We start from the raw sequence: 12,481 nt of genomic DNA, 5'->3' as shown, positions 1-12,481 counted from the left end.
TGGGATTCTCTCTCTCCCTTTCTCTTTGCCCTTCCCCTACTCACACAGTCTCTGTCTCTCTCAAAATAAATAAATAAACTTTAAAAATTAAGAAAAAAAAGAAAACAAGAGTACAAATGAGTGTTTATAGTTAATAATTATTGTTGCTTTGGAAGTTGTTAAGGGTAAATCTTAAAATTTCTCATCACAAGAAAAAAAACTATAACTGTGTGTAGTGACAAATGGTAACTAGACTTACTGTGATGATCGTTTTGCCAAATATGGAAATATAAAATAATCATGTTGTACATCTGAAATTAATATACATCAATTACACCTCCATTAAAAATTTTTCTAGAGTGTTTAAAGTCAGATATGGGTTAGGGTGCCTGGCTGGCTCTGTCAGTAGAGCATGTGACTCTTGATCTCAGGGTTGTGAGTTCAAGCCTCACATTGGGTGTAGAGATTACTTTTAAAAAATTAATTAAAACTTACTTTAAAAATTAATTTTAAAAAAGTCAGATGTGAGTTCAAATTGCAGCTTTACTACTTCTTTATTATTACACATTAAGTTACTTAATATCTCTGAGTCAGTTTCATCATTTGTAAAATGGTGATAAAAACCCTCTTTAAAGGAATTGTGCGAAGATTAACAAGCTAACAAGTGCAAATTGCCAATTTTGGTGCCAGACACATAGTTACAGCCCCTGTCAAATGGTAGCTGCTACTGTTTTGATGGTTATATATTATTATCACTATTTCTATGACTGTTATTAACAGGTTTGTGCTTTATGAGGGAGAGTAGCCTTTTAGTGACAAGTAATATGGGGAAACCTTGAGATAACATCCCTTCTAGGAAGCAGCATATTCTTAAATCTCAGGTGGGGACATATCACATTGTACCAATTTGGATTTTTCATTGGCATTTTTCAGTGACAAAAGCAAATGTTTTATCTTTCTGGAGGAAAAATCAAATTGAGTTTTGTTTTTGTTTTTTTTAATTTACATGTGATTTTCAGTTGATTTTTTCTCCTATGGGGATCAGTCTTCTTAAAAATTAAGGTGTTCTCGGGGCGCCTGGGTGGCTCAGTCGGATAAGCGTCCGACTTCGGCTCAGGTCATGATCTCACGGTCTGTGAGTTCGAGCCCCGCGTCGGGCTCTGTGCTGACAGCTCAGAGCCTGGAGCCTGTTTCAGATTCTGTGCCTCCCTCTCTCTCTGGCCCTACCCCGTTCATGCTCTGTCTCTCTCTGTCTCTAAATGAAAGATGTTAAGTTGGAGTCCTACTCTGAGTTACCAGAGAATGGACGTTACTTTAAAAAACAAATGAAAAATAAAGGGTTGGCAAATCATCATCATGATAAAATAAAATCATCATCGTCTGAAAATGCTTTATATATGAACAAGTATTGCTTGGTTTTTCATTCCCCCCCCCCCTTTTTTTAACTTGGGGAAGTCAAGAGAGTGCTACAAGGGATAATTACAACTTGTCTCTTTTCTTCTATCACCTTAGACAAGGAGAAAAAATAACCTCCTGAATTCACCCAGAAATCAGTCCACTCAAACCAGATCAGTAGTTTATAGCTAAGGGGCACCTGGGTGGCTCAATCAGTTGGACGTCCAACTTCGACTTCGGCTCAGGTCATGATCTCACAGTTCATGGGTTCAAGCCCCGCGTCAGGCTCTGAGCTGACAGCTCAAAGCGTGGAGAGCCTGCTTCAGAATCGGTGTCACCCTCTCTCTTTGCCCTTCCCCCACTTGCACTTTGTCTCTCTCTCTCTCAAAAATAAATAAATGTAAAAACAATTTTTTAAATAGTTCATAGCTGAGTTTTTAGTGGTCAGCAAGCAAAAATATAGGAAAACTATGTTGACTTGAGTTCTGTTACACAGAAAGGATTTTCAGTTTTATTTATTTTTAATTTTTACTATTTTAACCATTTTGAAGGGGAGAGAGAGACAGAGAGAGAGAGCACATGTACACAAAAGGAGGAGGGGTAGCGGGAGAGGGCAAGAATCCTAAGCAGTCTCCATGCCCAGTGCAGAGCCCAACTCTGGCTCAATCTTACAACCCTGAGATCATGGCCTGAGCAGAAACCAAGAATCTGACGCTTAACCGACTAAGCCACCCAGGTACCCCAGATTTTCAGTTTCAAAGATAATCTTTAGTTTTGGCTTATTAGGCCCAAGAAGATAAACTAAACAGATACTCTACATGCATAAAACAATTTCCTTCAATCAACACAATAACTATAAAGTGGTTTTCATGACATCCATTTTCAAACTTGGTATTAAGATCAATTCACAATTTGAGTAGAGTTTTCCTATTTTTATTGCCAATACCTTCATATGTATATTTCTCACTGTTTAAATCAGAGAGAGAAATTTCATTAGGATTATTTATTTTCACTCTTTAATTTTAAGTCATGTGCCTCTGGAGAATGTATCTTTTGTATAATTCTATTTTCAAAAAACCAAAGGAAAATAGAAGATGAGGTGCTATTTGTTAGTTTCTTTAAACGGTTGTTCGGAGGGGTCTCGCCTGAGCTGTTTTTTTTTTAAGTCATATTTCAAGTCTTTGATCTTGACAACCCTGAAATACTACCTTACGATTACATCATAACTATGAAATGGCTTTTGTTGGCTAGTGGAATGACTTTTCAAAAAGTTTCCACTAAATACACAAATATTACAGTGAAAGGATGTCAGATATTCCAAATGATTAGTGATGGTATTAAAATTGCCAGTATTGCTATATATTGTACCCCTAAGAATTTAGAATATTTACAGCAAGGCATTCATCTAAATAGTCTAGTTTTTTTTTTCCTTTTTAAAATGATGGGTAATTTTTTTCTTAGTCTTTTACACATGCTTTGTTATTTCTGAAGGCCATTTAAGCCATTAATTTTTTTCAGTGGGGAAAAATGGCTTAATTCGTACAAGAGTCAGTAGAGCCACTGAACCAAATAATATTTACCACCATCTCAAATATTTATTAATTCAATAAATATTTGCTGTAGAGTCATAACATATTATATGATACAAATGCAACTATGCAATTTGGCTCATCCCCCCCCCCCCCAACAAAAAGAAAGAGAAAGAAAGATAACACTTTCAGTAGTGTGGACATTCCAGCCATCCACTCACTCAGTGACAAGGCCCAGAGTCAGTCAGATGAGGGGCCTGGAACTGCTGTCAGCTAGACTGGTTTTGTTTCCCTTGTACCTCACAGAAGTGAGGCTGAATGTAATGCTAGGGCTTGGAAGTGAAATGTTTGGGGTACATCAGGGCCTCTAAATAAGAGCTAGCTGATTCATCTGGTTCCCAGCCAAAAACGAACAAACAAAACGGCAGTCTAAACCACTGCTGGAGCAAAGCCTGGCTCTGTTGGACCCAATGAGGTCTGTCCCATATTGTATTTCATAAGCCACTAAAGAGAATTTTCAAGCATAATCTTGACTCCAAAGTTTATTTGTCCTACTCCTCGTATAGATACTTAATGCAGTCAAGTACAGTGCACCTGTTGTATACAAAGTTTTGTGCTGAAATACAGGAGAAAATTCCCAGTTCACTTAGTGGGCATTTTAGAGATATGAGAACAAGATTATTCATATACACAGACATATATATACACATATACATATACATACACACATATAACTTGAGAATGAGTCACATTTTTTAGAGTTACCAATCTTGACATGTTCGTTCTAACCTAATAGTTTATTTCACTAATCTTTACTTTCCTTATTAGGAATTATGAGCATGTCAAATGATACAAATTTAAGAGATGAGATAATAAGACATATTTTTTTAAGTTTATATATTTATTTTTGGGGGGGAGGGGCAGAGAGAGAGGAGAAAGAGTCTCCATGCTGTTGGTGAGGAGACCAATGTGGGGCTCAATCTCAGGAATTCTTTGATCATGACCTGAGCCAAAATCAAGAGTCTAACGCTTAACCGACTGAGCCACCCAAGCACCCCCAGACATATTTATTTTTAAGTTTCTGTTTTTAGAACTAATTATTTTTTTTAATTTTTTTTAATGTTTATTTTTGAGAGAGAGAGAGAGAGAGAGAGAGCGTGCAACAGAGCATGAACAGGGAAGGGACAGAGAGAGGAGACACAGAATCTGAAGCAGGATCCAGGCTCTGAGCTGTCAGCACAGAGCCCAACGCAGGGCTCGAACTCACAAACTGTGAGATCATGACCTGAGCCGAAGTCGGAGGCTTAACTGACTGAGCCACCCAGGCACCCCTAGAACTAATTATTGACAGAGTTGGAGATTTTGTGCTTTTTGGTGGTAGCTTTTTAGAATAAGCTGGTGATTTAAAAACTGGCTCAGGTGAGTGGAGCATGTGACTCTTGATTTCAGGGTTGTGAGTTTGAGTGTCATACTGGGTATAGAGATTACTTAAAAAGAAAATCTTAAAAACAAAAAGAAAGAAGTGTAAACACTGAGTTTTATTTATTTGCTGATCCCTGAGACACATTAGCCAATAGGAAGGCTTTTATTAGTAACATACATATCAGTAACATATCTAATACGTATATACCATATACTTAAGTGCCATAACATCAAACATTAGCTGATACATATATGCTGGGTTTGGTGAATTGTCTCCTTGCCCCCAGTTTCCAGTGCACTAAATCTGAAATGCATCATGCCAAGCATTTTCCCCTAATTGTTTTAACAAAGGATCTTCCAAGAAAAGCTAATCCACCTGTTTCTAATTCAGTTACAGCTTATTCCCTTAAGATGCTACCTTGCCTGAGCTAGCTCTATTCAAAAAATCTTTTTACTCTCTTTTTAAGGTTTCTTTGCAAACAGGTGGTCCTTCAAACAGCTGGGTGCCTCCCCAGCCCTCAACTCATGTTTGATTCAAGCTCAGAATGAGCCTTGTTTAATCAATTGGACTCCCCAAGAGGTTGGAAAACATACCACCCCATGATCAGGAGGAGAGAGCTGTGAAACAAGCATTGAATTTTCTCAGAACTCAAACCTAATCCTTCCCTCTGTCCTCATAGGATCAAATGGAAATTGCAAAGGTTACATGCAAAACCTCATTCCAGCTTACCTTTTCAGTTTAAGAGAAACAAGGATGTAAGATAGGGAATGTGACTTTTAGACAGAGGGCTATCTTGTCTGGGTATAGGATCATTGTGAAGATTACATCAACAGACCTTGGTAGCTTGATTTTAGAACTAGAAAGGGTGGCAGGAAAAGCAAAGAACATCCTCATTAAAGCTGATTTACTGGAGAGGCTCAAAATCCTCCTTTCCTCTTTGGTATCCCCCAAGTTACTCATGCCAATTTGTGAAGCTGCACATCATTATTTTAATTGTCCACAGTCCTTGGGTGAGTTTTAAAAAAAATTTTATTTTAATGTTTATTTATTCTTGAGGGAGAGAGAGACAGAGTGTGAGTGGGGGAGGGGCTGAGATAGAGGGAGACACAGAATCCAAAGCGGGCTCTAGGCTCTGAGCTGTCAGCACAGAGCCCGATGTGGGGCTTGAACTCCGAGCCGTGAGATCATGACCTGAGCTAAAGTCAGATGCTTAACCAACTGAGCCACCCAGGTGTCCCATTTTTTTTTTAATGTTTAGGGTGAGTTTTAATAATCTCATGATGTTGGCTACAGGCAGCACTCTGGACACTACAGTTAAGAGTTTTCACAGAGATATTAGATGGCCACCTAAATGTAAAAACTAAAGGAGTATATTCATTGACAAGCTTTGTTTTTTTATTATTTAAAAAAAAATTTTTTTTAACATTTATTTATTTTTGAGACAGAGAGAGACAGAGCATGAACGGGGGAGGGTCAGAGAGAGGGAGACACAGAATCCGAAACAGGCTCTAGGCTCTGAGCCGTCAGCCCAGAGCCCGACGTGGGGCTTGAACTCCCTGACCATGAGATCATGACCTGAGCTGAAGTCGGCTGCTTAACCAACTGAGCCACCCAGGCACCCCTGTTTTTTTATTATTTAAAAAAATTTAATGCTTTTATTTATTTTTGAGAGAGAAAGAGCCTGCGAGCACGAGTGGGGGATGGGCAGAGAGACAGAGGGGGACGGTGAATCTGAAGTAGGCTCCGCACTGACAGCAGAGAGCCCCATGCAGGGCTCAAACTCACAAACTGTGAGACCACGACCTGAGCCTGACCTGAGCCCAAGTTGGCCACTTAACCAACTGAGCCACTCAGGTGCCCCTCACTGACAAGCTTTAGAACAAGATTTGGGGTATTTTATTTCCTAATCTATACCATAGGAGCTGATCGTCCTCTGTTTCAATATAGATAAATTGGAACCAAGCTGGGGCAAAGGTTTTATTTTATTAACAGAACACTACACAAAAAACAGTTCTGCATTTCCCTGCTTTCCATGGCTCTCTCTTCTGTAGGTTCATCCCTGACAAAACTGTTCCCTTTTCTCCAACCCTCCCCACAACTTTCCAAGAGGAAAAAGCCCTGGGGTGCCTGGGTGGCTCAGTCAGTTAGGCATTGGACTTGGGCTCAGGCTCAGCTCATGATCTCACGGTCCAGTTTGTGGGTTTGAGCTCATGATCTCACGGTTCATGGGTTCAAGCCCCACTTAGGGCTCTGTGCTGACAGCTCAGAGCCTGGAGCCTGCTTTGGATTCTGTGTCTGCTTCTCTCTCTGCCCCTCCCCCACTCATGCTCTGTCTCTCTCTGTCTCTCAAAAATAAATAAATGTTAAAAAAAATTTTTTTAGGAGCACCTGGGTGGCTCAGTCGGTTGGGCATCTGACTTCAGCTCGGTCATGATCTTGCAATGATGGTCATGATCATGAGGTCATGATCTCGCGGTTTGTGGGTTCAAGCCCCGTGTTTGGCTCTGTGCTGACAGCTCAGAGCCTGGAGCCTGCTTCGGATTCTGTGTCTCCCTCCTTCTCTGCCCCTGCCCTGCTCACACTCTGTGTCTCTCTGTCTCTCAATAATAAATAAATGTTAAAAAAATTTTTTTAATTTCTTTTAATTAAAAAAAAAAGCCCTAAACAAAAGCTCCCTTTTCACAGAATGTTAAGTATCAGGCAATGGAGTGTCAGTAAGTCAGCTTCAGAGAAAGAAATATGTAGCCAGAGCAAAAGGGAAATCAGCCTGTGCTGGAATCAGCTATATATATGTCCTTTCTATTGTTCTTTGTTTCCCCTTATGCACCTTCATACATTTTTCACCCTGGAGAACCCTCAGGACTGTATCTCAAATGCCTCCCAAGGCACCCAGCTAAAGAGCTAATGAACCCCAGGGTCTGGCTATAGATTCCACCCACAGCCTTCGGTGCGTCCTACCTGAACTTCTGCTCTTTACTCAAAGCCACGTGATGAATGGAAACTTTAAACGTTCTTTGGATGCTCCTGGTTTTTGAATCACTGTTTAAATGGGCTTGACATTAAAAAGTTTGAAAACTTTTTTAAGAGAGAAAGGGAAGAAGGTGAGGGAAAAGAGGGGAACCATCTGTCCAAAAAGTAGGCGAACCAACATTATCTCAGAGCAGACCCACACCGTGTGGTGTGAGTTACACCTGGGTGCCCCATCAGAGACCATGATGACTGTCACTGCTGCCACCCTCTGTCTGGATATTTCTTCTAACATTCTTTAACATTGCTCTAGATTTGTGTGGTTCTAAACATTTGTGGCCACATAGAGAAAGATGAAGTCCAGCTGAAGTAGAAGTAAAATTATTTTCTTGTAATTCTGCCTTTAAATGAGTACTGAAAAAGAAGTTGATAAGGTGAGCTGGGCTCTCTGGAGAATCTCTTAGACTATAAGAGAGGTGTAGATAAGGGTGGCCACCAGGCTGTTCTCCAAAGTAAAGGCAAGATGTTTAGTGCACAGTGAAGTTGCCAGAGAAACTGGCACAGAGGACGTCAGCCCGAAACCACCTTATTTATAAATATTTCAGATTCACTGTCACACACAAGGCTGGGGGATCAATGTGACACGGCAACAGATATGGAAAATGGGGTGAAGGCAAAGTGGGGAAAGTGAAATAACCAGAGTTACATGGATATATGAGACAATGAAGGACTATGGAGTAAATGTAGAGGGCTGATTGTTGTTGAGATTCAGAAAAATTTCTGAATTTCTTTGAACAAATCACAACATATTTCTGCCATGAAGATACAAAGAGTGTTGATGAACCAGCTCAAAATAATCTCCAAGAGCACCAATCTGTCTGGTTTCCCAACATTTTCCCTTCTGTGCCTTACAATGCAGGGTGACATTGATTTTTTTAAGCCTAAATGAACTGAGGTTAATTGAATTTTGAGGATTTCACAGCAGGCTTCAGATCACTGGAGACACTCTACGTTGTGAAACTGCAGCTGGGAAGTTCCTGCCATCCCACAGATCTAGGCCTAGCGGAGCAGACCGACCACCTCAAGAAAAACAAAAGAATAGTTACAGAAATCCCCTTTTCCAGGTATGAGTAAATAGCAATAAAAAGAGGAATGATTTTATTTAATAAATGATTTCATGGCCTTTAAGATTTGCCCTTCCAGGATCTAGCTGTGGTGCCAGTACCCTCTGGTCCTGGAGGGGGTGGGGGGAGTGAAGGGGGCGGGGAGGGGTGAGCCTGCCGGAGGCTAGGGCCCCTGTGGCATTGGAGACAGTGGGAGAAAGGCCTGGCTAAGAGCTTTCAAAGTAAGTCAAGCAAATTGGTAACTTTCCCTAAACAAAGAGCACACACAGGCACAAGCAGTTGATTGAGAACAAAATTCTATAAACGTTTCCTTCTGGGCAAAGTTCAAGGCACAGGCCAGCCTTTCCCCATAGAAAAGGAGAAAGATGATGGAGACAATTACACTCACTGGTTTTCTTTGTGAAGTCATGATTTTTCATAATTTGCCAGAAGTAATAATGTACACACTGAGACAGATAAGCCATCTAACATGAACACCACCGAGATTACGCTCAATCTTCTGTTATAAAAGAAGTCTCTGAAATTCTTCCACTCTGAAATAACTCCTTCCTAGGCCTCCAGACCAGCCTTTTCAGAGAGCAGCAGGGGATGTTTTCAATCCTCTCCAGCTCAATGCTACATCTAAAGGGGAGATAGGCTCAGCTTCATCTATGAAAGTAGTACAGCAGACCCTGTCTTCTGTGTGTCCAGTGATATGTCCTTGTCCCAGTTCCTGCCCTTGAGAAGTTCATGGTTTCATGGGGGAACCAGGAGCCAAGGCTCCATACATAGTAGCTGCTCCTGATTGGGGGCCATGGTTGCTAGGCAGCTGGTCCAGAACAGCTAGTCAAGTTGGGAAATCAAGTCCTGCTTTTAGCTCTGCCCCTTGACATGTGAGATAAGTCACTTGTCTCAGGATCCTCTGCCTACAGTGTAATACATATAATTAGGAATTACTTAACATCTCTCCTATAATGAGATATAGTTGCATATGCCCAGATATATTTTAATGATTCCAATTAAAAGGGAACATAATTCTGTTCCCAGGTCATCTTGACTAAAACCCAAGCACCTTTTCCCACCAGTCTTACAGATCATTATTACATTTCTTTGGCGTCCTCTGAAATGCCATTCACAAATTCAGTAAGTATTTGTGAGAGAATGAGCAAATGACTCAAGAATCATTTTGATTTCTTTGAATCATTTGCTGGATCCTCATGCTACAACATCTAGCACTTAGCCAACGATGCCCTTCCCTCTGTCATGAACATCTGCCCAGTATCCATTTCTCCTTTTTCTAGTAATTTGTCTTCGGGAACTATCACTCCTTATTAGATACAAGCATGTGGTCCCTTTATGCAAACCTAAGCTAGGTGAGAAACATAACAATCTTGAATGTTCTTTAGAATGGTTGGAGTTCAATGGAGACTACTGTATCCTAAAGAGATTATTCCTTAGTTCTCGCTGTCTGGACCCCAAGGCCTGCCCTGGCTCCTGTCCTCTCTGAGTCTGTATTTTCTGCTTTCCATTTAGTTCTGTGACCTACCTTTATATACTTAATAAAAACCTTTCATGCTTAAATTAACTAGAGTTGGTTTCCATTGCTTGTAACTGAAGTATTCTAACTGCTGCACACACCTTCAGAAAAGGTCCAGGTAATTAAACTGGGATACCAAAATAGAAAAAGAGAACTTTCAGAGCTAAAAGAAGTCTTCAAAATCTAGTCCAACTCTTTTATTTTGTAGATAGCTTGACTCAGAGAAGTTAAATGACTTGATCAAAATCCTAACATCCTGGCTCCCTGTCTAGGAGCCTTTCTACTTTTTCACTCTGTTTCCTGTCCTCAAGTCTCTTCTAAGGTTATTGTCTATGGCTGTTTTCATCAAGTAGTTACAACACAGGACACACAGTTCACGAAGCCTAAAATATTTACTGTTTAGTCCATTATAGAAAAAGTTTGCCTATACCTGCCATACACAATATATAAATGAATGAGTGTGGATATGTTAAAAAAAAAACACTTTAGACACTGAAATTTGAATTTCATATCATTTTCACATTTCTCCTATTCTTTTGATTTTTAAAAAAGCATTTAAAAATGTAAAAACCATTCTTAGTTAATGGACTGTACAAAAACAGGCAGTAGGCCAGATTTGACTTACAGACTATAGTTCACCTGGTTAAGTCAGTTTGAATTAGGGTTTCTGCTACTTGCAGTGAAGTACTACCTAATTGATACAATAAAGTCATCCTACATTTATTGATCATCTACTATGCACTGGGCATACAATAAAGAATAAGATACAATCCCTTCCCCCAAGGATTCAAGGTCTTCCACAATAAGCCACCATTTATTGAGGACATTTTACAATGTGCTAATCACCTTGCCCTTCACATGAATTATTTTATTTAATCTTCATCAACAATGCCACAAGATGTCTTATGTTATTATTCCTACTTTACAGATGAAGAAAGTGAGGCTTAGAAGTACTTTGCCCAAGATCACCTAGCTAGTGGGTAGGAGAACAAAGACCTAAACGTAGGTTGTAGGACTCTGAAGTCTGAGAACTTAACCACTGTGCTATATGAACACTCCATAGGGTATCTCCAACCCACACTGTGATTCCCATTGTCCACCTCTTTTTTAAAAAGTTTTTTTTAATGTTTACTTTTGAGAGAGAGCACACACAAGCCTCTGCAGAGAGGCAGAGAGAGGGGGACAGAGGATCTGAAGCAGGCTCTGTGCTGACAGCAGAGAGCCCAAAGTGGGGCTTGAACTCATGAACCATGAGATCATGACCCAAGCCAAAGTCAGACGCTTACCCAACTGAGCCACCCTGGTGCCCCCCATTATCCACCTCCGCCTCCTCATGCCCTATCCCCTCTCAGACTGCAGGACTCACCATGCCCCACAGAACTTTCCCTGCAATGCAGCTCAGCTCCCTTTCACAGTCTTCTGACCATCCCAACCACCAACACTTAGTACCACTCCTTCTGAACACCACACCACTTAATGTCTACATTACTCATTTTAAGCTTATAGAGAGCATTAAAAAAATTTTTTTAATGTTTGTTTATTTTTGAGAGAGAGAGAGAGAGACAGGGAAAGAGAGGGAGAGTGTGTGTGTGTGTGTGTGTGAGTGGGGGGCAGAGAGAGGGAGACACAGAATCTGAAGCAGGCTCCAGGCTCTAAGCTGTCAGCACAGAGACCAATGCGGGGCTCGAACTCCTGAACCATAAGAGCCAAAGTCAGACGCTTAACCAACTGAGCCACCCAGGTGCCCCCCAAATTTTTCTTATTTTTTTTTATTTTAATTTTTTTAATTTTTATTTCAGAGAGAGAGAAAGAGAGCATGCAGGGAGAGGGGCAGAGGGAGACTGACATGGATGGGGCTCAGTCCCACAACCCTTGGGATCATGACCTGAGCCAAAATCAAGAGTCAGACACTCAACCAACTAAGCCACCCAGGCACCCCTAAATCTTATAGAGGGTTTTGATTGTCATTTAACTTTTTTGTTCTCTCTCTCTTAGCTATAGTATCAGTGTTGGGGGAGGGAACTTTCCTCTGTATCTTTGGGTAAATTCAGGGACAAGCACATAGTCACCTCAAAGTTGAAAAAATAAGACAGCAAAAGAATGAGATAAAAGGATAGGTCAGGCAGCTAAAGAAACAATTAAAAACCAAAACATCATAAATGAGGAAAAAAATGAGAAAAAAATAAAGGCATAAAAAAGACCAAAAAGAAAAAAAAATCCAAGCACATCTGAGAAATACTTAAGGAATAATAATTAAAGCAGAGGGACAAGACAAGGATAAAAGCAACTATAAAGAAAGGAATAGAAATAGAGGATAAATTGGTGTCTATACCTGAAAAGAATCTTCCTCCTCATCCCCAAAAATAGAAGTGAATAGTACATAACACACAAAAAGGACATAATACAGAGTTCTCCAAACTCAAGGAACACTCGAATCTGCAGATTAAAAAAGCTCACTATAGGGGAGCCCAGAGGGACTCAGTTGGTTAAGCATCTGACTCTTGGTTTCAGCTCAGGTCATGATCTCACAGTTCCTGAGTTCCAGCCT

The sequence above is a fragment of the Panthera uncia genome (assembly GCF_023721935.1).
Source record: "Panthera uncia isolate 11264 chromosome C1 unlocalized genomic scaffold, Puncia_PCG_1.0 HiC_scaffold_3, whole genome shotgun sequence".
In the NCBI taxonomy this organism is placed as follows: Eukaryota; Metazoa; Chordata; class Mammalia; order Carnivora; family Felidae; genus Panthera; species Panthera uncia.
The sequence above is the reverse complement of the archived record's forward strand: the minus strand, read 5'-3'. Positions refer to the sequence as shown.